Source organism: Onychostruthus taczanowskii, unplaced genomic scaffold (genome assembly GCF_017590055.1).
Source record: "Onychostruthus taczanowskii isolate IOZ18803 unplaced genomic scaffold, ASM1759005v1 scaffold22, whole genome shotgun sequence".
Taxonomy (NCBI): Eukaryota; Metazoa; Chordata; class Aves; order Passeriformes; family Passeridae; genus Onychostruthus; species Onychostruthus taczanowskii.
Genome location: NW_024499462.1, coordinates 2,495,033 through 2,521,653, shown reverse-complemented (window position 1 = coordinate 2,521,653; position 26,621 = coordinate 2,495,033). Strand labels below are relative to the sequence as shown.

Here is a 26,621-nt window from a genome sequence, read left to right as displayed (position 1 = left end):
AGAGAGATGGAACCCATCTGGGTCCAGCAGGCCAGGTGCCATGAAAGTTGCCCTGTGATCAAAGAGCCCAAAATTCTGCCAATGACACCAGCCTTTAAGCCACTTGTTGGTAATGTGGCCTCTCCTTTTCATAATTTTTCTCTGTCACTGAAGGGACTGAGCAGAACACCACCTGTGCTCCTCGACCCAAAGTCCTGAAGTGCCTTTGAACTGCCCTGCCCTGGTGCTCTTCTTCTCAGTCTCATCACTGCCAGCCTGGAGAATCAGCAGTGGGTGATAATCAGAGGGCCGAATCAGCCCAGGGAGTCTCCTGGTGACATCCCATGCCCGGGTCTCAGGGAGGCAGCAGACCTCCCTGTGGGATGGGTCTGGTTGACATATGGGGCCCTCTGTTCCCCTCAGAAGGGAGTCACCCACTATGACTACTCCTCTTTTCTTTTTAATGTCAGAAGTGGTGATCAGTCTGACAGATGAAGTGTAATTGGGAGGCTCACAGGGCAGATGATGTTCTTCTGTGTCATCTGGCTGACCCTCTAGATCCAGGGCCTCACACCTATCCTGAAGTGGCACCTGGGTGAGTGATGTGGGCTGGGAGGAATTTTTATTACCTCCCTGAGGTAATTTCCACTTTCCGTTTCCACTCCCCTTCATCAACCAGGTTTCCTCCTTCAGCCTGATGGCAGGAGGCATGGGAGTCCTCTGATGCCTGGTGGGCTTCTCTCAGGGATGGAAGGGTGAAACTCCACCAGTCTATTTCACCTTCTCTAATACTCCTTAGTCTCTCTTCTTCCTCCTTAAGCTCAGCCACCAGACAGAGGAGATCATTAACTGTTGTGATGGACACCCCATGTGTGGAGACACGAGGCTTGACTCTATTTCAGAAGGTTGATTTATTATCTTATATATTAAAACACTACATTAAAATGATACTAAAAGAACAGAGAGAAAAGATCATCAGAAGGCTTGAAAGAACAGGAATAGAATAAGAAGAACAAAATCTTGTGACTCTCAGAGTCCGATGCAGCTGCATCTGTGATTGGCTCTTAATTAGAAATAACCAACATGCACCAATCACAGATGCACCTGTTGCATTCCACAACAACATATAGTTATTGTTTACATTTCTTTCCTGAGGCTCTCAGCTTCGCAGGAGGAGAAAAATCCTAGCAGAGGATTTTTCATAAAATATAGTAACAATTAACCTGTTCCCACCCCACATAGGCATCTTTTGCACCATCCCCTGGTACTACTGAGAGGCTCAGACACTCCTTGCAGTAGGGGGTCTGGAGGGACGTGTCCTCCTTGGAGAGTTGGGTTTGGCTTGGTACACTTTTACTAGCTATAGCTATAGCTTTTTTGCTTGCCAAGTGCTGTGCTGCTGCAGAGTCCTTGAAGGATTCAGCTGAAATTTCCTTGCAGTGCAGTGCAGAAATCATGACCTGAAAAAGCAGCCAGAGTTTCCAGTGCTCAATGCTGGACTGTTAATAGCTCTGGTGGAGATCAGGATCTTTAGGACTGAGTCTGTGTGCTGATACCTCTGACAATACTCTGCCAGCTTATAAAATCAATCAGGGCAAGGACAGTCTCCACGCAAGAAGCCAGGTATTAGGAAGAACATTAGCAGATAAAACACCTTTTTTTCAGCACCTGTGAGATACTAGCAAGGATGCCAACATCTTTGCTAATCCTCCTGCCCCTACTTTTGGCTGTACAACCTCTTTCTCAGGCCCCCTTAATTTTCCCCTGGCTTAGATAAAGATTGAGATTTAGGGAAAAAAAAATCTACTTGTGTCAAATGCTCAGTGAAGGGAATAACTTTTAGTTTAGTTTAGTTGTGGTTTATTGTTGTTGTTTTTACATATTTTTTTGTTTTATTGGTTTTTTTGTTTTGAGCCCATGATGAAAATTCTGGAAATGCAAAGATCAGGTTGGATGATCAAGTTTGAAATCTTAAGCACTGAGAAAAGATCTTGGAAACAGGGAGAAGTAGAAGGAGCCAAGGAACAGCAACACTTAAATTCAGCAGATATTGATTTCACTGAAATGAACATCAAGTTTTATTGATCTGAGAGATAAATATTGACAGAAGCATCCTCATGTGTTCCCTAACCTGTGCAGTTGTTATTCCCTGAAACAGGTTTCCTTCTTTTCCCTTGTTCCTTCCCAGAGAATAATATCTTACCTCAGCTGCTCTAAACTTGTGCTGTTCTTGCAAAGCCAGCATTGTTTTCCACCTTGCTGTTGTAAACATCACAGTCAGAAAAAATGGCTGTGACTTTATAAATCAATAAAGCCCTATGCCCAAACAGCTATTAACAAACTAAAAAGGTGCTTGGAAATCCAAACAACCTGTTATAAAGTAATAACAAAAGGCTCAGCAGCACAGCCAAGTTCTTGGTTCCTCTTACAGAGAAAATATTTTTAAAATATATAAAATTGCACTTTGAGGAAGTGATGGTTTCTGATTTTTTGGGAAAAAAATATTACCTAATTCTTAATGCTGTCTAAAATATTTTATTGAACTGATCCTTCATTACTGTAATCTAAATGCCAGTTTACAAGGGCACAGAAGCTCTGCAAGTAGTGGAGAAATGAAAATTTGGAGAGAAGGAGCAAACCAGACAATATGGCTCAATAGCGAAACAGTTTTGAACTATATGGGTGGCTATACCTCTCTGTTCAAGGGATGGAAATTGAAACATTTCAAACCCTGAGGAGCAGCTGTGTGATTGCAGCACGTCCATCCGAGCCAAGCGCAACCTCCAGGTGAGGAAAGAGGGCTTTCGCTGTGGATCTTACCTGTAATTTAGATTGAAATATTTAGAGATGTACAAATTTCTGAAATGCTTTTCAAGATTTTATAATGCTTAAGGTTCTGAATGCTGCGCATGGAAGACTGCCCAGGAAGGCAAATGAGTGAGGATCATATGGTAACACAAATGGAAGGAGGAAGAGACAAATGGCTGCAAATACTCTCCAGGCAAGTTCTTGGCTTTTGAAACACTAAATCATTTTGTTTCCCATGAAAACAACTTCGCATTGGATTTAAGCAATCATGCAGTGTGGAAACAGAGAGCCCCCACTGACTTTCTCCTTGTGGATCAGAGGTAAATCTTTTCCTTGTGTGTCTGAAATTGCCTGTTTGGATAGCTAAGGAGAAAACCCAACTGGAATTTAGACCTGCATTATGATAACTTAGAGAGATTTCACAGTGACCTAATTCTGAAATTGCTTATCAGTTAATTTCACTTTGAGGAAGTGAAGACAAATGGCCCAGGGGGAAAGGAGTGGTTCACAGCAAGTTCCCATCAGCAGCAGATTACCAATAGAAGAATAAGGTTGGGTTCATTGGCTCTTTCAGATTGAAAGACAAGTTTTGAGTAGAAAGTCCAGAATAACGGAGCCACTTGAATGTGGGGTAAAAGTGCCTGCCAGCAAGAAAGCAGTGGTTTTGGAAAGAGCCTGAGGTGGAAGGGCCCTGTGGGATGTCAGAGAAGCTCTGTCCATACGAAATAGGGAATAGGTGTGTTTTTAATGGTTAAGCAGCTATCTGTACAGAGATTTTCAAAACCAGCTTTTTGAAAACCTCTGATCATTTGGGAAGAAAAAATGTGACAAATAAACATCCTGCTTTCAACTCCCCCAATTACCAATTGCTGTCTTTCAGCACTCTAGTCCTCCCTGATGTGAAAGCCCCACAACAATTTTCTTTTAATATAATTTTGTCAGAAATGTTTTCTTTATGTGTGGGGGAAAAAAAAAATCTGCTTTTCTGTATTGTTCCAGAGAGCGTCCAGTTCCTGTGTTCACAATGTGCACTCCTTCTGGTATAATTATTGTGATGATGCACAGCTCTGTGTGTTCTTGTGGAAAAGGTTTATCAGAAAATGCTGTTCAAGCAAAGGGAAGGAATCCCTTTAAAACTCACTGACATTTTCCAGGCAGTTTTTCTGTTTGATTGGCATATTTAATGTACCCAGGTGTAGCATTGGCCTTGTAAATGAGAAGCCTGCACTAACAGAAATGACCTAACAACCCGGGGACTGGGGAAGCATTCAGGCTGGCAGCAAGTGTGGAAAAAGAGCTACAGTTGTAGAAGAATCATGACATCCGATGACTATGACATTCCTGAAACAAAAAGGCATTCTTAAGCTTGGTCAGACTATGATGAGCTGGGAATCATTTTCATTACCTCCTACTTAAAATTCCTTTGCCTGATGTAAGATGGGGTGAGTTCTGTGTATCTTGTAGTACTGAACCAACATTTTTCTTATCCCCAGGTACTTGTACTGTATTTTCCCCTTAGATTTAATAAAAATAGCCCTGAAGGACAAGTTTTTATTCCTCTCAAAATTATTCAGAGTCTTGGAGCTTTCCAAGCTTCTAAAAAAACTTGAGCATTTTTTCCCTCTCCTCTCAATATTCACTTAGAATTCTACCTGTTGAAAAAAACCCCTATCAGTGCACAGGGCAGTGCCAGCAGACAGTGTCAAGCTACTGCAGCTCCTCTCCAAGGGTACAGGATCAGGCCAGGCCAAGCTGAAAGTCACTGCCAGTGGTAGTTGCAGATATTTTTATTTCTGCTCACTAAAAAATGTGTGGTGATTGCTTGGGGCCCTAAATGCAGGCATGGTTTCTGTCCTTGTGTATGTGTTCAATTGCCTTGAGAGGGGGACACTTGAGATGGAGCCCACCTGGCACAGGACCTGTGGCAATGTGGCCTGAAGAGCACACAATCATCACCTTCGTTCCTTTTTTCTGACTTTGTCCTTACCAAGTATTTTTTCTGTTCTCAAGCTCTCCATTTTTCCTGTGGAGATAAACAGAGGTTTTCACCCAAGGTGCTCTTCCAGCCAACTGGAGAGAAAAACAGCAGGAACAGACTGGAGGCTCAGGTGATCCCAAAAATCATAGGATTAATCTTCATTTGTGGTGGCTCCATGCCTGCAGTGCTCAGAAAATGTAAGGGCTCCCAGCAAATTTATATCATAGCTGTTTATTTTATTGTGCTTGTTCTTCAGCTGTCTGAAGATGCATTGTTTTAACAGGTTAATAATGTAATTTGCTTTTCCTACAGCTTTCTGCTTCTTCCTTGCAGCATGTTTCTGGATAGGGAAAGGACTAAAGGAAAAGTGTTATGGAAGAACATGTGACTGAACAAATTGACAGCCCGGGGAAACAGCAATAAGATGGGAGTAGATGTGGATCTCGAGGAAAGACAAAATATTGTGAGTAGATTATTATGGAGACTATGACAAATTTCTTAGCAAGTCAGTAGACATTTGGAAGTTGTTAATAAGTGATTAAATAATTATTTTAAAGCAGAATGTAAACTGAATTGGTTTCTTTGCAAAGTAGCAAAATTTAGAAGATGAAATACTTTTAAATGAGGCATTAAAGCTACAACACTGATTCTGCCCATCACCTTGGGATCTTGGGTATTAGATTCTGCCTTTCCTTCACAAACTGCTGGGTTGTGTCAGATGCAATTTTGGCTCTGTTTTGATGTAGGACACCACAGATGCTTTGAATACACAGTTATAAATAAGACATGGAAATAATGGAAGGACTAATTTGTAACTTGATATTGCAAGGGAATACCTTGTGATATACTATATACTATAACCCTGTTAGTAAGTTAAATGAAATTTGACTCATGTAAATTGCTGTGTAAATCCATAGAGAAAATGAAAATCAAACCTGACTTTGAAAATTTGGAATATCACATTTATTTTTCACTTCCTCCTGTTATTATTCACAATCTCATACTATCCTGAGAGGAAAAAAACCCAAAAAAACCAGAAAGAGAGTTCTTCCCTAATTCTGGTTCTCCAGAACAACAGGAATCTTTCAAAGAAATCCTCTTCCTGTGAGAATTTGAGTACAATTTGCAGCCCTTCAAAGAGTGAGGTATTTTGAAAATAATTCAGTTAGAACCTGGGCAGCCAGGCACTCTTCTGCTTGGCAGCTCTTTTGTGACTGATCTCTGTGAAACTTCAGCAGTACAGATGTAATGAGGTTTACTTCAGGAAATGTATCTGTTTGTATTCTGGCTCTTTAGGAGATCCCAGTGAATGTTACAGGTAAGGATATTATTGGAGGGAAAGGACCTTGTGGCTACACAGCATGCTGTAAGTTCTAGAATGTTTTACTAACATTTGCATAAAAATATCCACAGCCAAAATCAATGTCCACATTTTTAAACAGTGATCCACGTGCATGCCAACTTAGTTGTTTTATACAAGTAGTTCCTATAATATTTTTTTTGGTAGTCATTCAAGCCAGTCATGTTTGCAAACTAGTTTTGCTATTTGTTTTATTGACTGTTCTTCCAGAATTTTTCTCTTGGCAAGTTTTTTATTGTTCCTTATGTGCTTATCTAGTAAAACTAGTGTGTGAACTTAGAGCATGAGGATATGGCCTTGCTTTATGTTTTCTGGAGGTGGCAGCAGCCTGTGCGCTGGGATTTGCTGAGCACACATGTATGGAGTGTCCCTGGGGAGCTCCACCACGATGGCTGGGCACGGGCTGGCTCAGCAGTTTCAGCTTTTCCAGGAGACCAGAGGTAGGGTTGTATTTTTCTGCTTTATAGCACAACTTCTGCTGTTACAGACGACAAAAAGAGAAAAGACAATTGTGTTATTTGTCTGGAAAAAGTGGCTGAGCTACCTCTTCTCTGTGCCCTTATGCTGACAAAATGTTGTGAGATCTATCTTGAAGTTAAGATGGGTCTGAATACACTCTTGGATTTTAACTTATTCTTTGATATTCTACTATAACAATATATATTGGAGCTACCAAGTCATCATCATGCAGTTATCTCTTGTATTGTAGGAGTTTTCAGCTGAAACTCTCAGGAAGAACAAACTGTATTTGAAGCTAATGGCTCTTTTTATCACTGTAAGTCGCATACAGCTGAATATCAGGTGCTTGGATAAAACCACACAGCTCACAGGTCTGCTCTTACAAATGGAAGAACTAAAGAACAATCTCATCTCTCTTTCCTTAAAGCTAAGAAAGATAGCACATTGTAAACTCTGGTACCATGCTTATTATTTTTTAAAGTTTTAGAACAGTATTTCTCTCTTGCCTATGTCTTCTTCCAAAGGAAATGCTCTCTGAAGTGCTGCAGTGCTAATCCTCATCACACAGTCTGTTCAAGATAATTTCTGGTGCTTAAACACAACCCTGGAAACCCAAGTTAAATTAGTTCAAGTAAATGTGACTAAACAGTGCTATCAGATCCTTACTGTGGTGCAAAGCTAAATCTATGCAATGCAGTCTCTGTTGCTTTGGAACATTGAGATCTATGAATGGAATGCTGACATGAAACCCTAAAAATAGTCATGTGCAAGGTGTAAGGAATTCGTAACACAGCTACAGCTTGAAAAAAAAGAGATCATCTCTTTGGAAGAGTGAAATCTCTGTTTTACCTGAGGATTGTAACTGGACCAGGCTTACATTTCCTTTTTATACCAGTAAAGGACTGTTTAGCCACAGTTCTTATTCCACTAATGTTTTCACTGTAGGAATATTTGAGATTTCCTCATTCTTGCATATGTATGAATCTAGTGCCAGTCAAATCTCCAACAATACCAGACCCGGACAAAAAACATTTCAGATACGCTGACACGAATCATTAACATGTTCAGTAATTTTTAAAAGGTCTTTCAAGTTTTTTAATCCGGCTGTATCATTGATTGCTACTATCTCCACCTAGTATATATTTGCATGAAGCTGCTTTTGTGAAAAAAAATCAAAAATAATTTGCAATTTTAGATGACCTAAAGGTCGGGGTTTCGTAATTTGAATTTTCTAAGTAGAGGGAATTCAGTTGCTTTTTAAGATGGAATTCCTTGCTGCTGTGATGCCAAAATTGGAGGCACCTGATGGCTATCAGATTGTAGAAGTTCATGAAGAACAAGTTTTGTTATCTGTTGAAAAGAAATAGATCTTAAAAGTTTTCTTTATTGTTACTTGAATGGAAACTCCGGAATCAGAGTAGAAAAGGAATTAAACCAGAAATTACATTACTTGCAGGATTCTGTGGGAATAGGTGTTGAATTAGGCTAGTCCTTTGATTTGTTTCAGTCCTGGCTGTTAGCAGGAAAAGGGCTTTTCCTTTTGGTGTGGGTGATGCCCATTGCCAATTTCCATAGTCCAATTCCTTCCTTGCTGCATGTCTGGGAGTCCACTGCTTTTGTTGTGTGGCTGATGAGGCCAGTGTTACAGGAGGGGACACTCACACACACAGTGCTCCAGGAGGGGACACACACAGAGTGCTCCCTGGAAGAGCTGCCTTTTGGGAGGGGCACTGTTCCAGGCTCCTCCTCAGATCTGCCTTTGGGAGGGGGAGCTGGAGTACAGAGGAGTTTAAGGACAGCAGAGTGAAGAGAAACCCATATTCTGTCAATTGACTTAATAAAAATAACATTAAATATTACCAGAGAAAAAGGTGAAAAAATGTCATGTAGATTAATAGGAATAAGCATTTACTCTGTGCAATCATTACTTAATGAGCAGATCTAGGAAAATGCCCATATATGCAACTGTAGTTCCACTCACAATGTGAAGGAACTGTAGGCTTTGAAATGCCAATTAAAATTTTCAATTAGTGTGCATAGATGGGAAATGGGTGTTTATTAGTCATGAAATAACACATTCATGATTCTCTGGTGATGCTGAGAAATCTCTTTGTACCAGAGAGTATAATATTCCAGTCAGTAATTCTACCTTCATAGGACTCAGAAATACAATGTGTCTTTCTGGATGCTCCTGTGCCTGTCCACTGACAATTTAGGAAGACAAAGTACATGACTGAGTCTTACTGGTTCATTTTAGGATGGTGGAGCTTAGAGAGATAAGTCCTGTGCTCTCCATAATGCAGGTCCTTAGATACTGTTAAGCTACCAAATAGATTTTAAAGTGAATATTGAGGCCAAACTTCTTGTTAGGGTGTCTACCATGACAAACCTGGATCTCCTGTTAAGCAGCCTGCCCCCTGCTTGGGTATGGAGTTAGGCAGCCCCTACACTTTAGAATCCTTTGCACTTTTCCTGGATTCAGTTTAAAGCTTTTCTTTTTGCTTCCTCTTTGCTTTTCTCTTTGCTTTCAACTTCTGTTTCCCTCATTTCTTGATGATGGAGTTGTGCCACATCATTAACTGTAAGAAGTATGTCTGCAAATGTTCAAAGAATGATGGATTTTATCATGCTGTCACCACAGCCATGTTGAGGAGGCCATCTTTAATATATTATTGATGCTCTAAACCATTATTTTTAATAGCATTGTGCACTAGGAGAATGCTGCCAGTGGAATGGAAGCACAGATGAAGAAGAGGAATAATAATCCAGTAGGAAGTCAGTCCCAGAAACATCTCTGATTGAACATGTGCACTATTTTACTTTGAGCCATTAACTGTTTAGGAAGGATTTACTGCTGAAAATGTAGGATAATTTGACAACTTGTAATTAATTTTTATATTGGTAAATATCACATGGATAGAACATGGTAAATGTTTGCCATGTAAACATTCTCTTTGTCAGACTTAGCTAAATGAATTCCCTGTGGTAGTCTGGCATCAGACATTGTAGGCACATGGCTTTGCAATTAGTTCATGAATTATTTCCTCCTTTGCCAGCATTTTTGGCTGACTTCAGTTTGTTTTTCTTTTTCCTCACCCATAAGTCTGAAATATTTGTGTCTTTTCTAACTTACAGTTTCTGTAGGTAATGCCAAATCTAGAGTTACATTATGCCACCAAATAACTAAGCCTTATCTCCTAGGAATGAACCAATTTTTAGTACATAAAACCATAAATTTCTAAACATCTTCCTTGTCAGCATAAAGGTTGGAGTGGGTCTCTGCCCTAGGGGGAGATTGATGATGTGCTGCTTCCACATTGACATCTCAAAACTTGCCAGAGGCCCAAAGGGGAGGCAGATAATCCCCTGAAATGGTGAAAATATAGTAAAAGAGATGTACTGAAAATTGAATTTTAGTGCCCAAATTAAGGCTTCTGTGGTCTTATTTAGCTCACCTCTTGCAAAGTGAAAACAGTGTTGAACATGGTTATTTACATTCATGTGTTGTAAATACAGTCAAAGAAATTCTGCAGCCTGACATTACCTAGAGGAAATGAATCTGTTTCTCTCTTGTTTTGTGTTTTTAAGAAGAAATTCAGTGCTCTGCCTTGAGCTTTTCCTGTCAGAGGAGGTCTCTCCCAAAGGGCCCCCAGCTGTCTGGGGCTCTGTGTCTGCACGTGGAAGGCAAAGTGAATGGAATATGGCAGACTCTTTTTAGCTTGAGCTAAAAAACCAAAACCACTGCAAATTCCAACAGTAAGAAGGGGTGCCAGAGGACAGTTTTAGACCAGGCTGGAGAATTTTGCACATCATGGACTCTAATAACTCCTACAACCAGAGCAAGAGGGAATTCCTGAAAGAACATGATAAAATAAGCAGGTGAATGTCAATGTTGATGTTGCTTTTCTGTCAGATTGGCAGGGCAGAAGGCAGGTGTTAGCACAGGGCTGGGTTATTCAGCTCACTCTCATTATGTGTTTTCTTCATGCCTTTGTTCCTTGGGCTGCCTTGTGATTACACCTGACTCTTTCCAAAGCCTCAGCACAAACCAGTGCCCTCCCCCAGAGCTCCCTTGTGTGCCAGTCCTCCTCCAGCCAGGGAGGTGCCAGCTCTGCCCTCTGGTTCCAGCCCACTTTTTTCCACATTGGAGTAATAGCTTGGTCAAGGCTGGGGGTTTCTTATCCTGTGGGACAGATCAAGGACTTAGTGCAGAACTCACTCAACTTCCAAAATAAAAAGATAGGTGTTTTTCTTCTGGTTGCTGCAGGTGAAGGCTTAATTTTACCTCTGAAAATCTTACCATTCACCTGTAAATCTGCTGTGGTCCCTTGGGCTGTTTATTGTATTTATGTTATATGTTATACCATCTGTTTAAAATGTCTTTTTTTTTTTTTTGTCCTGCAGCAAAAAAAAAAAAAAAAAACAAAAAAAAAAAACCAAAAAAAAAAAAACCCCAAAAAAAAAACCAAACAAACCCCAAACCCAAAAAAACAAAAAACAAAACAAAAAACCCCACAAAACCACCCCAAAAAAACCCCCAAAAAACTCAGCAAGAAAATATTTAATAGGTATTTTATGTATAAAATACGGAGTTCTAAATCTTGCTGTTACTTTTTTTTTTCTTTTTTTTCATGCTTGTCAATAAGCATGATATTTGTAACTTATTTCCTTTTATTTCTCATCCTGAAACTCAGTCCCAGCAGCTTTGTTGTAGATGAGAAGTGAAATTAGAGCAATGTTCTTGGTGGCTGAAAAAGAACAGAAAATCCTATAAATAATAGCTCCTCATTGACTGAAGCCAAGAGGCAATTTCGGGAAGTCTCTGATGGTCCTAATTAGCTGTGTCCTTTACAAACCTGCCCCAGGAAACTAAAGGCAAATCATGTAAAAGGAAAACGGCTGAAAATCCTGGTGAGTCCCCAGTACTCAAAAAGAAAGCAGCCTTCACTCCCTCACCACTGCACACCCTGACCCACTGCTCTCATTTTCTTTTGGCTTCTATATAAAATTGTGAAATATTAATTATAACTCTTATCCTCTGAGAGAGTGACTTGTTCCCAGAGAAGTAAAGGAAAGCATCCTTACTAAAAAACAAAGCATTTCTTGCTGATTGTTCTACTGGTTTAAACTTAGTGCTCTGTAAAAATGGCAAAAGTATGCCAAAGCAAATCTGGAAATGGCAGGTTTTTTTCATAGCATAGAAATTCTCTCCTATGACAAGCTCTGGTCCTGACATACAGAATTCTTACAGGTAAATAAATGAGAAGGGGAAAAAAGCATGGAAAGAAAAGCATGGATTGTATTTCATTTATTGCAGGTCTCAGGGCTTTTCTTAATTTACTGAATTATAGGGAAATGGAGTTTTGGATTGCATTCCTTTCTCATATGTTGTATGTATTCCTTGCATGAAAGATGCTATGCAAATGTGTCATCAAATTTGGCCTTTACTTTTACTGAAAAGTAAAATAATATTTTGTCACCATGATATTTTCTGAAAAATCCCTTTGCCAGGATTTTTTCTCTTGAGAAGCTCAGAAGCCTCAGAGGAAAAGAAAAGCAATAATTATCTGCTGCCGTGGAATGCAACAGGTGCATCTTCCGTTGGTGCATGTTGGTTGTTTCTAATTAATAGCCAATCACAATCAGCTGGCTTGGACTCTCTGAGAGTCATGAGCTTTTGTTATCATTCCTTTCCATCCTTCTGATGGATTTTTTCTCTCTATTCTTTTTAGTATAGTTTTAGTATATCATCTTAATATAATATAATATATCAGCCTTCTGAAACATGGAGTCAAGATTCTCATCTCTTCCCTCGTCCTGGGACACTAGAACACTTGCAAACTCTGCTAGTACAGAGCTATACATTGAAATTGGTACTGTAGCAGCAAGACCGTGGTGGATTTACATCTGTCATCTTGCCTTAGCTGTCTGGGTCAGGAAGAAACAGCTTGAGAGGTGTAGATAAGTTTTACTTTTCCTTTCCTTCAGAGCAGTGTCATTCCAGGGACTTCTCTGGACCTTACTGACAGAAGATTTGCCTGAGAGGTGGTGTGGTCTTGAAACATGGTCCTTGATTCATACCTGGAGCTAGCAATACATAAAATCTGAATATTAATTATTTTTTCCTTAAATAGGGCATTAATTTTGGAGAAGTACTTTTGGTGATTGGGCAAAACTGCTTCTCCTTCCACTAGTTCTTTGACATGTATAAGACAACAAATGGACAGAATGTAGCCTAGAAAGAAACTGCTTCTGTCACTTACTGTCTATCACAGCTTTTGCCTTTTTTCCTTGTATTTTCTTTTCTGTTTTTTTTTTTTCATTTCCTGTGAAAAATGGCTTAGTATAGCCTATATAGCCCTTCCTCAGATTCATAACACTTAAGAATTATGTGAAAGCATACTGAATATCACCTTTGTGTGATTGCATTAAAGAGCTGCTTTAAAGCCAATAGTCTTTTGATAGTAAGACAGTGAAGTAAAGCACGTCTGTTTTGGGAAAAACACCATATGTATGTAACTGTCATTAATCATGCAGGAAATAATGGGCTGTGAGGAACTAATGAAAAATGTTTTGGAGATGCTTTGTATACAAATGAAAAGGTTTGCATGATAACACAAAGATAAAGGTAATTTCACAAAACATCTCACAGTCTGAATAAATAAATCAGCTGCAGTGCTGAGCAAAGGCAATAACCACACTAGCCCTTCTCATCAGATACTGAGAACTCATTTATTTGACTTTTAGAATCTTAACATCTGTAGTAATTTTGTGGACTCATATTAAAATATGTATGGAAAGGATTACCAGGTGTCTAGTCAAGGAACTTGGGGCTTGTGGCCAAATAATGTTGTTTTAAAAAATAGTAACAAAAACAAACCTAAGGAGAACAGGAAAAAAGTTGGGACACAGTGTGTCTGAGGTGACCTTTCAAATCAAGGGAAGAGGGGCGGAAAAGCCGCCATCAAGCAAAGCACAAACAGCCTGCTGTTCTGCCAATTGATGGGAGTGATGTAGAGAACACAGACACCAGTGGGAAGAATGGTCTCATTTTGCTATGAATATAAAGGCAACTCAAAACCAAAATGATACATTGAAAAAAACGACATGCTTGGCTTTAGCAACAAGCAAAAGTAAGTGAGGTAATGCACCTAATCATTACTATATGAGAGAAAGAATAGTGACTAAGAAATGACCAATTGTCCAAACACTCCACCATGATCCAGAGTCCATGTTCTCTGGGAAGCCCCATTTTGCAGTGAGGACCTGGAAAACCCTTCCCAGCAGTGCTGGCATGACATTCCAGAATCTCCATTTGACATAACGTCTGTGATGTGCAGGACCATGACTCTGAACTATGATGATATTTTATGACTATAAAGTCACCCTACCTCCTGGTCACTGTAGTTCTTCCGTGGAGAGGAGCGTTTGAAGGAAAAAGGGATTTTTCAGCAGTACCTGTATATGTTCTTGTTTCACTTGAGCAATGCAGTGGTACCTTTTGCAATTTTAATTTCTGTTCTGAGGATGTTAATTGCAGCTGGAGCTGTGTCCAACACTGAGTTTTACGTGCTCATAAATATTCTGGAACTGCTAATGTTGCTGAGATGTTGCTGGAACCTTCTCAAGAATACCCATCTAATAACAGTTTCCTTGGATGGAAGTACTTTCAGAAGCCTGCCAGAGTCTGTTTAATGGGAAAGATTTAATAACATGGAGCAATTGGTGAAGCAGACAAATTAACAACGTGCATTAATTTCTATTTGCATGCCAAGTATGTGCCAACATTAAAATCCCTTAACAATAAGCTTGTTTTTCCACCTCCATAAAGCCAATTATTACCCACATTATGTTGCACTGAACTCTCAGTTCCCAGACAACTTTACACTTGCTGAATGCTTCTGTTACTTAAAGATCTGAAAATTTCTGATAATTTGTGCTGGGGGGAAAAAAAGGAGAAATATCTGATCATATACAAAACTTTTGAGCTTATGGTGTAGTAACATGGTGTAATACATGAAAATAGTGTCTGACAACTCCTAACACAAACAGTGTTGCTGTGACCTTAACCAGGAGTAAAATTTTATCACAACAAATTTTCCTAAGAAGTGAAGCAAGTTCATCATTGTAAATTCAATTGTTTAAACTTGTTTGGCTGCTAAAATTTTTGGATTAGGAATCAAGGGAGAACAAGTAGAGTATTAGGAAAGTCAACTCCTTTGAGCTGTTTGCCATGAGATTAGAGGAGAGGTCATGGAACAGGGGAAGTTAAGCACACAGCATAGTGCTGTGCTACCTCATCAGTTTTATAAAACTGATATTTTCAAAACCTGGTATATCCACCAATTGCTTCCATCTACACCTACATGGTATTTTCTTTTAGACAACAAATTTGCTTGTAGCTTCTAAGGGTCCTTTACAGAAGTTTTATGTCACTAAGAATACTCTTGATTATCAAGGTTTTCTTCCTACTGGGCTATGTATTGTTTCCACAAAAGTAAGTTATTCAGCAGCTTATCTTCAGGGTAGGTGAAAGGGCAGAGAGATAAGTTCATCCATCGGGCACAGTGATGCTTTGCAGATATATGTAAACAACCTTTATGGCGTTTCTGTGGCTCAGGGTTTCCTGGCACAGCTGTACTGTAGTAGGAGTGTTGTTCTGCTGGCCAGGAGCAGCCTGAGGCATTGACCCACCTCTCATTCCAAGCACCACTGAAGCTTTTCTGGGTGCCCTGGAGCAGAGCACTCCCTGTAGTGCCAGATTTTGGGGAAGTCTTTACCTGTCCTTTTTCAGGGCTGCTGTTGACAGAGCACCACTCTGTCTGTCTTTTCTGCCTTGTGCTTGCAGCTGTGGCTGCTGAGGGTCTTTGGGGACTCTCCTGCCATGGACAGGCAGAGTTCAGACACATCCCTGGAGGCCTGACTTGGCCCCTTTCATGATGTACTGGGAATAAAGTTCTGCCTTTTGCTTTTGAATATCACAAGAAATGCTGGGCCTCACAGTGTGCAGGGCACATCAGCCTCCTTTCTTCCGTGCAGGGCTGCTCAGGGTGTCAGAGCAGCTCTGGCTGTGTGCAGACTGGCCCCCAGGCAAGGCCCAGGGCTTGCGCTTCACCTTTTCAGGTGTCCCCCTTGGCTTGGCAGAGAGCCCATGTTTGTGTGCTGAGCACAGCCAAGCTGTGGCGGGGCATCCTCAGAACCCAGCCCCTTCTGCCTGACCTTTTGTTTAAACATTTGGCTCCAGACACTTCAACAGCTGATATAATTTCAAACTAAAACTGGCAACTGGCATCCAGCTCCTCATTTCTGTCATTTTCAGGAGCTTTCTGCCTGTTACAGCTACAAGTTCTGACATTGTATTTACCTGCTCCTCATTTAAGTGCTTCTGGGAGGAAGCAATCCCTGAAGCCCACTTTCCCTCTATATGCTATAACTGGATTACAAACTTAGGCAAAGCATCATCCCTCAGCCTTTTCCCCCAGTGGAAGCAAAGCTCAAACCCTGGTGCATCCTTGCTGAAGATTCTACAGCTTAGAGCAGTGGTTTTTCATATTTCTCTACAGTTTTCTCTAGAATACTAACTTAAATTTTTGCCTTCTGCAGGCACTTCTGATTATGCATTTGACCTCCACAGGTCTTTTAACATTCACCTTATGGTAATAGTTCAGCCCTACAGTTAAGAATTATTTCTGCTTGAAATTTTGTTAGCAAGGTTGTTTCACTTTTTTGGACATTCTTCTTTCAGAGGTGTCAGTGATATATCTCCTATTTTTTTCTTTTGCAAAAAAAAAAAAAATCTCTAAAAAAAGATTTGCAGGGATATTTTTTGGAAGAAGTTTGTATGTGTTCAGCCATCTTATTCAGTGCATTTTATCAGCTGAGATAAGGAGTTTTTTGCTGTGGCAAATCCGAACTGGATGGGAACTTTTGTGTTCAGAATCAGTATGTTCAGTGGTTAAGTAACTGTAGGAAATTCTAAAGGATGTTATGGATTTTGTGGTACTGAATGTGTAGCCAGAATCTAATCTGGTCTTCTAGAGGTGTCATCAGTAGATAAGGGCAAAGTGGAAAAATACTAAGTTGATGAATTGTATTTGAAACTGAAATAAAGCTGAACTATCAGCTTTATACATAACCCCTCACCCTCACACATACAAAAATGCTTTAACTCAGAAGAACATCCAGGTCTTTGCTCCTATAGCCAGAGAAAAGTAGTTTGGGACTGATCTGTGTCAGGTAAAACCCCTGAGCCAAAGACTGTCCTTGAGATCTTTCACACATTCCTATTGCTCCTATAATTATCAATATATATTTATTCCTTTATCTTTCTACAACACTAAGAATGATATTATATCTCCTATTATACCCTAAGAATAAAAATTATCCTTCTCTGGCTGACTTGGGGAGCTAATTTTCTCTCCAAGGTTTCTTGAAACTCAAAGCCAGGGGTTTGCTCTCCAGGAGTTTTAATGAGGGATCGTGGAGGGCAACTCATTGTCAGGTTTTGTAGCAGCATCTAATCCTTAGTTTACTCCTCTCACTGTTTTAGACACATTGGAAATATATCTCTAGCATTTATTTGGATAAATGGGCAGATGTTCCGATGCAGTGGATTGGCACAGTTTTGTTTCAATGGGTGTATTTACCCTGTGTGAAAGTTGAGCTCCAATAAGTAGCTTAAACCATGTTTAACTGTTAGGGTAACCTTGGATTTGGTTTCCTTGCAGAAAATTGAATTTCTGTTAGGTGAAATATTAGTAGCAAAAGTACTCCAAAGAGTATAAATATGAATTTGAGTCTGCTTATATAGACCTTACATAAATTCCTTATGTAAATTACATCTATCTACTAAGGAAGAAGATAAAGTGCTGTGTGACCCTGAAGACAGTGCAGGTGGCATGTTAAAGACAGCAACTATTTGAAATACCAGTTCTGGTCAAAAATATTGCAGGCAGGACATATGCTGAGTTCCAGTAAAATTCTGGGTAACAAGCCTAATGAGAAAGTTTGCAAGGTACCAGAAGGCATAGCATTTCTCCAGGACAGTGAGATCATTCATTCATCTGAATTGGGAAAGTGCCTGGAGAACGAGAACGTTTCTTCAGGGGACTGTGCAAGCAGAGGTCCTGCCCATGAGCAATGCTTCACATCCTGCCAGCACTGGAGCAGACTGGGAGAAAGAAGGAGCAGTCTCTGAGCCCTGGGGTCAGTGTGCTGGACTGGGAGAGGCTGTTGGAAATTCAGGACTCCCCTGGACACAGGAATACATGTAGCTTAGCAGACCAGGTATAATATCCTCTTTATTGTCTGAAGAACTATTAGTCTGCAGCATGTCACAGCATTTCCTGGACTTAGCAAAGTCTGCCCAGAGAAATTGCTGATGTTTTCTCACCCCTTACAGCAGCAAGATGAAAATCAAACCATTTGCTCAAACTGTAGCACTTAAAAATTACAATCCAAAGTGATACAGGTTAATGGGCAGTAGAAAGACATCAGAATACCAAGAATTTCAAAACCAGCTTATACAAAGCACAAGAGAATGTAGTACTGGTCCAGGATAGGGAAGGATGAATGGATATGCTTGCAGCCCACAAAGAGAACTGTATCCTGAGCTGGTCCTGAGCTGAACCTGAGTAGCAGGTTGAGAGGGCATTCTGCCCCTCTACTCCACTCAGGTGAGATTCCACCTGCAGAGCTGCATCGAGCTCTGGTGCCACAGCACAGCAGGACCTGGAGCTGTGGGAGTGAGTCCAGAGGAGGACATGGAGTTGCTCCAAGAACTGGCAATGTTCACCTGGAGAGGAGAAGGCTCCAGGGAGAGCTCAGAGCCCCTGCCAGGGCCTAAAGGGGCTCCAGAAGACCTGGAGAGGGACTGGGGACAAGGGATGGAGGGACAGGACACAGGGAATGGCTTCCAGTGCCAGAGGGCAGGGATGGATGGGATATTGGGAAGGAATGTGAGGGTGGTGAGGCCCTGGCACAGGATGCACAGAGAAGCTGTGGCTGCCCTGGCATCCCTGAAAATGTCCAAGGCCAGGTTGGATTTTGGGGCTTGGAGCACCCTGGGATAATGGAAGGTGTCCCTGCCCATGGCAGAGCAGAGGAACTGAATGGGTTTAAGGTCCCTTCCAACCCAAACTGTCTGTGATTTTGTGATATTGTCAGCCTCATTTGGATTTGCTTGCCCCTCCCAGGAAAACTGTCAGAACTGAGCACCTGTCTGAGGGGAGTTCCTAACAAGGTTCTCTTTGGCACCTTTAGCACAGACAAAGTTTGGGAATGTAGCCCAGGCGTCAGGAGCCTGCAGACAAAAAGGAACAGCTGGGTGGCAAATCCATACCTGAACATCTGTGTGTGTCTGCCTGGCTGGAAAGCTGAGGTTTGTGTGCTACTGCTGCCCTGCCACCAGGTAGGATAAACGTGGGTCCTCTCTATAATGATTTTAAGGAAGGCGGGTATTTTCATGTGGCTGCTGCATTAAAACTCTGTCTCATAATGTGGACACTGAATCCTGTCTTGAATCCTCTAAAAATCAAAGAATCAAACCACTTACATAAGGTGGTTTTTCTAGTGTTTATTTTTAATCCTCATTAAGAAAATTTCATCCTGATTGCAGGTAGTTTCAGCCTCCCACAGTTCCCACAGTTTCAACTTTTCCTGCTATTTTTGACTGGAAAGCTACCTAATCTGAAGTTATTTTCCTATGGAATCTGTCATAATGTGTTTCAAACCTGTTGTAAACCATAATCAAGTAATCTCTGACTGTTCTTGAATAAGTGAAACAGCTTGAGCTTCTCAGAAGTTTCAGTGTGATGATTTCCAAAGTTTCCCATGTTTCACACACTTTTTAAAATCAATAGTTTGGTGGTTTTTTTTTTTTTTTTTTTCCCCTAAAGCACACACCAGAAAAGGGGCAGAGGACTTCATAATATCTTTTGCAGAAGTAATACACTTCTTTTACCAATCTGCCGTTGCTCTGGTTATATTTTAAATAAAATCAGTTTGAGTGTTATTCTGCAAGATAATTACTGATTCACATCTGGCAAGGCTCCTAAGGACTCCTCAGGGTATGGATTCTGTTTTCTGGGGTGTGGGATCTTTCTTGTATTAGCACACAGTGATGTTAATACTCATTTAAGTGTTGACATTTGTCCTCTCACTTTTCCTCATGGCTGATTTCTCTTTTGTAAAACTTCCTTTTTAGAGGGTTATGGTCCAGATTAATGACAACACCAAAATTAGGAAGGTGATATCTTTGGAGCTCTAGGTTTTAGTGTGAGGAGACCAATAGGATATATTGTTGCTGGGTCAGAAGGAGCTGGGTATCTAATAGACACTACTAGGAAATACAGACAAGAAGGGATCATGGACAGAATAAGTACCAAAAAAGAAAGAACAGAAGAACAGCTGCCTCTACAGTCCTTTCTAGAGAGGACACTGCTGGCATTTCTGTAAAAGGAGATGCAGGAGATTAATTTCATCAAGTGTGAGAAGGGCAGGAGGAAGAGGCTTAGGTAGCAAGAAAAGGCAACTGCTTGGGTATTGGGGAGTTCTTTTTGCTGTAGGCCAGGGAGCTGACTATCCCAGAGTTTCTGAGAGGCAGGGAAAGGATGCTGGGGGCTGTGCATCAATAATCAAGGCTGGAGAAAATTGAAAAGGTTATGGCAATGCAGGTTCTTCTCAAATTGTTTGAATAATTTCATGCTTGCACTGGAGAAGTTAATATGCAAGTCTTTCCTAGGAGAAAAGGACTCATTTACTCATAGGTTACAGAAAGACACGAACACATATATGTCTCTTTCTTGGTAAAATATTCAAAAACTTTTATATTTCATAAGAGTTTTATTTTTTTAGTGAGGGCATTTAGTATTTGGAGGAAATTAGTATTTGAAAGTAAAGGCAAGTTAAGAAGTTTCAGCTAAAAATTAGTTTTGACAGATTTTTGGAATACTAAATAATTCTTTCATATCATCATTGGCTTCTCAGAACAAAGATTAAGTAATATGAAAGACTTGTAGAAGCATAACTTTTTTTCTCCTTTTTGGGGGTAGATTTTTTGCTAGCAAGAGTCTCTGGAATCATCAGCTTCTCTGCCCTGAGGTGAATTCTTACACAAAGAAGTCAGCAGGATTGGGTAGACTCACTGGTCCAGAAAAGTTATTAGCCAGAGAAGATAGCTTGATTATATTTTTCAGCTTCAGTGCACTTCTGAAAAGTGTAGGAAATGGAAGAAAATGGGATGTTTAGATTCTTTGCATACAAGGATGCCAAGAGCTGTTGCTGGGTGTTATCTACAGAGATGACTGGGAGAGAATGTCTGAAAAAAGGAACCTTTGAGGCTTCCTGGAGCAGTGTTTGCCACCTAAAAAGTGTTGCCGGGTTGGATGTCCCATGTGAAATAACTCTCCAGAGGGTATTAATTGGAAATTATGTTAGCAATCACAGGCAGGGTGAGCTGGGTGTGTTCCAGTGCCCCGGGCCAAGACATGGAGAGCTCAGCTTTCAAACAGAAAACGGGAGCCACCTTCCCTGTGTGCTGGCACCTGCGTATTCCAGTGGTATCTGTGATGGTAACACACTGTGTCCAGGTGTTGTGGCAGTCATTTAATCACAGAGTGAGGGTTTCTGTGTACATAAACAGGAAAAGCAGGAGAGCAGTAGGCTGGGGGAGAGGGTTGGGGGAAGAAACCTTGTGTATCAGTCTCCAAAGCAGTGCCCCAGCAGCCTGTGCCTGTGCAGGTCACCTCAGCCCAGGGAAAGCAGCTGGCTCCAGCTCAGGTAACTTTGTGCTGCCCCAAACTGCCTGCACAATCCTTGAGCAAGTCTTCATCATTTCCCCTAAACCTGATTTTTCTTCTTTGATCTCCTTCAGCCTTGCCACCTGGCCATTGGTGTGCAGTTCTCCTAGGTCTCCTGTATTATCCTGCATCCCGCATTTAAGGCCACATTTATCATCTTGTTCATTTATGTCTGCTCTGCATCCTTGCCCTGGTTTTCCTGGTCTCAGCACTATTCCCTGCTCCTGTTTCTCTGCACCACATCATTAGGCTGGCACTGTTAATGGTCCTTCTGCACAGCATAATTGCTCACTAGCACTGCCCATTTCAAAGTTATGGTTGCACCACATGATTATACAATGCAAGCAAAGCATAAAAAGCTACTTAGTCGTTAAAAAATTGCTGTTACAGCTAAAGGAACTGAAATAATGCTCCAGGCAGGCCTGAAAAACCTGGAGAAAGCAAGTTTCTGTCATCAGGCTTTGTAGTGACCCTGTGGCTGGGGATTGCTGATGGTATTACTGTATGTGGGGTAAGAGGCTCCCTTGCCTCTGAGCATCTCCATCAGGAACCATTCCCATGGCTGTTGGTGTTTAAGAAAGAGAAGCTCTTTCCCCTTTGGTAAGTCCGTTCCCTCTGAGTGCTGGGGAATTTTGCATCTCTCAAGGTTTGTAACGAGATCTTCCCGGTTTTTGTGCATCATATAAAACAGGGACTCTTATGGTGTTTTTGGTAAAGAAAAACCAACCTTTTGCCACTGATCTTTTATGTTCAAAATGGGGAGCATCACTCCATTAAACCTTACAAAACAGGAGCAGCTCTTATAATCTGCCTGCTATGTACTCAGTGAATTGGACAACACAATATTTCCTCCTTCAGCTCTTTCCTCCTATTTTCCCACATCCATCACTGATACACTTTCCCTTGGTGCTGGGACCATGGCAGATACTTCTCTGGTTGCACAAGAGTTTTACAGATCCGAGGGCAGTGCAGAGGTTTGTTCTAGCATTACCTATGTGTGTGCTTACAGTGCGCACCCACTAGACCAATAATTTGCTGTCACTGTTTCTTTTAGAGGGAAGTGCTTGTAAAACCCACAGGCCTGTGAGTTGTCCACAGCCCCCAGGGTGAGAAGTTTCCTTACTTGTGTGGAATTTCAGTGTCCTGCTCAGAGTAAGGAGTTTTGGGTGCCAAACTTGGCCAGTCTTTCAAAAGCTCCTGCCCCTTGGGCAGAACATGAGTAAATCTAGATAAATATATATATATTACATCCTGCTAGGCTGAATGAGATCAGAAATGAGCTCTACAAGATGCACAGCTACAGAAACAAGCAACCACCTAGAAAACATTTTTGTCAGTCCAGAATGAGTCAAAATTTACTTGCAAATTCTTTGGGGAAATGCCTTTGTTTTACCTCAGCAGAAAAGGATGTCTTAAACCAATGTGGTGCTTTAATTCTACTGTGAGTCTAACTGGAGATTTGATTACAAGATCTCCCTTAAAATGCAAGTGGTTGGAGACTGCTTTAAGTACCAATAGCTAGCAAGTAGGAAATTATGAACTTGGATGCCAGTATAATGATGGGGACAAAAATCAGGTTATTTTTTTCAGAATGAAAGGAAATGTTGTGGCATCAGCTGGCTCTTTTTACCTGACATGGGGAGAAAAAATTAAGACCTTTGTCTTTATATGAACCATGAAGCTACTGAAAGATAGATGATGAAAGAAGGGAGTTTTACTGCTTAGGTTTTTTTCCCAGATTTGCATTTTTTAATGTTCTGCTATGGTTGAACTTAAACTGCTTTTTATTGCTCATGGGATTGCCCTCAAAACATCTATTTCATCCAGCACTGATTTTACATCTGTCCATCTGCATGATTTCTTTAAGTCACGAGCCAAATTGAGGCCAACACATGTATCATAAACAGCAATGCTTTTAATTCTGGTCTTCATTTGCCTTCAGTTTCATGTGCTCCTAGCCCTCTACAAGCACTCTGCTATCTAGCTATTTCAGAGAAAATGGTACAAATCTGTGATGGATGATTTGCAGAAAACAAATCTTTGTAAACTAATAGCTTGACAGAAGATACATCTCAAAGAGGCAATACTGCAGCCATAGTTAATGGCCACAGCCTGAGAACAGTAAGGAGGAATATTGCTGCATTTCAACAATGGATGAGAGGATCATCAAGTAAATCAGATCTCAATAAACAAGAAGCTGCTTAAAAGCCTCATAAACAATGCATGAATGAGAAGAAGATTGCTGTGGAGCAAACAATTAACCAGAGACAGAGCTGAAAAGTAGTTAATGACACGGGCATAATAATCACGACTTCTAATGACAATAAAATCGGGAAGACAATACTGTCTTCCCATGGAGCAAGGCATTCTGGCATGGAGATGTTTAAAATTCATATTGTATTATTTTGACTCCATCTAGAATGGAGTCTGGTTGTGCAACGATCTTTCTCTGCTGTTCTAATAGAAAAAAAAAAATTCAAATTTCAAAAGCTGCAAAACCCCCTATTCATTTTACCTGAACTGTGGAAAGGTAAATCCCCAGTGACTGGCTTTCTTGTGACCTCTTTTCTGTCCAATATACTGGGTTTCTTATATGTCTCCTTAGTTACATTTTATAAACTGAAACGTAAAGAAAAGTACATGTGCTTGTTTGAAATCTAGCTAAGAAGGGTTTCATGAGACAGGAATATCAATAACAGCTTTAAATGCTGATGGCTTGGAGTGCTGTATGGAAATTCACACACATCCTTCAAAGGGAATAATATCAACAATACTATAACAGTCAACAATAACAATAATAATAACAACAGTAATAATAATAACTACAATAAAACTGATAATGGTAATAATATAATTTTTTGTAGTTATTATTATTTCATATATATTGTTCTGTGGGGGAGAAACTGCTTTTCTGGCTCCTAGAGGTGTCCTCCTGGTGCAGATGTACACAGTGATTTGACCCAAAAAGGATGTGCTAAAATACCAGTTGACGTTTAAAAAATACATTAAAGAGAAATTGGAAATACAGGTAGATTCCCTTAGAGAGAAATATGGAAATTTAAAATCTCAATTGGCTTAAGCAGAAAAATGTCTTCAAGAAAAATTATCTTTTTATAAGCCAGTCACCCTCTCTGGGAACAGCCAGTCAAATTCACAAATCAACCCATTATGAGGATTCTGAGACTTGGGATGATGTCTGGGATTATAGTGGTGAGAATTTTATTGCCACCTCTGACATTTTCCCTGACTCTTTCCCTTTTCAGCTATTAATTAAGACTGAAGTTACTAATGAGGGTGAGTATGGCAGTGCATACAACTCCTTGGTGTCCTGCAGGACTGGCTGAACTGCAGGATTTTTCCAAGCATTTAGAAGAATCCAAAATAGAATATATGTCACAGAATACATGTGGCAAGTCTGTCTGACTGGGGAAGATTGATTTTTATGGAGTGAGGAAGAAATGGAAGTGTATTGGGGTCCTGGTGAGTTTTTAACCAGAGATTATGATTATTCTTTAACTGCATGGGTGGTATATTGGGCAGGAGGGACAGGAGGGGATGGGGAGATCCACTGCTTTTTAAACTGCTGGAGTCTCTGATCTCTGGCTTCTGTGCAGGATGAAATATGGGAGGTTTGTGTTTAAAACACCACAGACCCTGAGCATTCCACAGCAAGTATTCCTGTCTGGCTTTTTAGGGGAAAAGAGTTCACTAAGGTTGTGGGGGCCCTCCAAACACAACTTTCAGGATTTGATTTACTTTATGGGTGCAGATGGAAACTCCCCCATGGAATGTTATGGCATTTCACAGTGAGATGTACTGGCTTACTGAGGGTACAAATAGAATCCAAATGAATGTGAGGCAATTCAGGCTCTGAAAATTTATCAATCTATTGAGATATCAGTACTGCTGCCTTCTTCTAAAATATCTAATGTAAAACAATATCCCCTGCCAGTAGCAGCACTTAAAGGGACTGATAGGAGGGTCGGCAGATTCCCTAACAAGAGGTATCATTAAAAGGATTCATCTGCCTTTGAATTCACTTATGTGTCCAGTAAAGAAGCCTGCTTGTTTTATAGTTGTCTGCTGGTTTTTGAATGGCAACACAGACCCATTAACAGCTGCAATACTTAATATTGCAAATTTAACAGTTATGGGTAGCAGTACTAGATACAAAATATAGGTTCTGTATGGTTCCCTTGCAAGGGGAGGACAAAGAGGAATTTGCTTTTCCCTGGGAAGGTTTATAGTATCCCTTTAACAGGCTCTCCCAGGGGTATAAACCTTCACCCACTGCTGCTCATGCTGCATCTGCTGAGTTGTTAACGTCTCACTCCTCCCAGATGTGAAACTGTACCAACATATGGATGAGATCTAATTGGAGGAGATTCCTGTGAAGAAGTGGGAGAAGCAACACCAGCCATATGGGAAGCATTTCATGAAGCAGAAATTGAAATTCCACCTGAAAAATGCCAAGGACCAAGTAAAGAAGTAACATCTGGGTACTTGGATAGCAGGCAGTGCAGTAGTTGCTCCAGACACTTTAAAAGGAATGGAACAAATACAGATGCCCCAATCTAAGAAAAAATTGCAACAGTTAATGGGAACTTTAGGGTACTGGAGAAAACATGCTTGGTGTTTCTATCATTGCTCTTTAGTCTGAGCAGTGCAACAACCTGAGAAGATACATCAGGAACAAACTGTACAGTCTGTACAAACCAGAGAACCATTTAACTTGCTGGAGTCTATTTTACAGAGGTCTGCTCTCCCAGGATGAGTTGCACAAAAATCCACTGTCAGAAAATGGAATGCCTCCTTAATGGCAGCTGCAAGAGGAATAGATTAACAGAAGGACCAACTGAAGTTTCTAAACTACAAATTACAATCAGTGCAGATCCAATAGCACTACACAACCTTTCAAACCCTCACCAATTTTAGATGCACCTGCCCTTACTGAGGAGATGCCAACAGGAGATACCTGGGTCACTGATGCCTCAGCAAAGAGGGTACATGGTAAATGGCAGTACATTTATTAAACATCAACACAAACAAACGAGTAATAGAAGAGGGTGACAGTAGTGCTCAAGCAGGAGAATTAAGAGCAGCTGTTTGAGCAGCTCAGAATGGAGCAAAAATAATCTATGTGGGCTCCTGTGCTGTTGGGCCTGGTGCTACACAGTGGGTCTGCAAGTAGGAACTACTGAATTGGGAAGCAAAAAAATTTTCCATCTGGAGAGCTCAA

The 26,621-nt window shown here is 40.7% G+C and overlaps 1 pseudogene; it reads right to left on the bottom strand.

Moving 5' to 3' along the window:
- Positions 1-26,621, bottom strand: part of LOC121336184 — a 70,438-nt pseudogene that overhangs the window by 1,615 nt on the left and 42,202 nt on the right.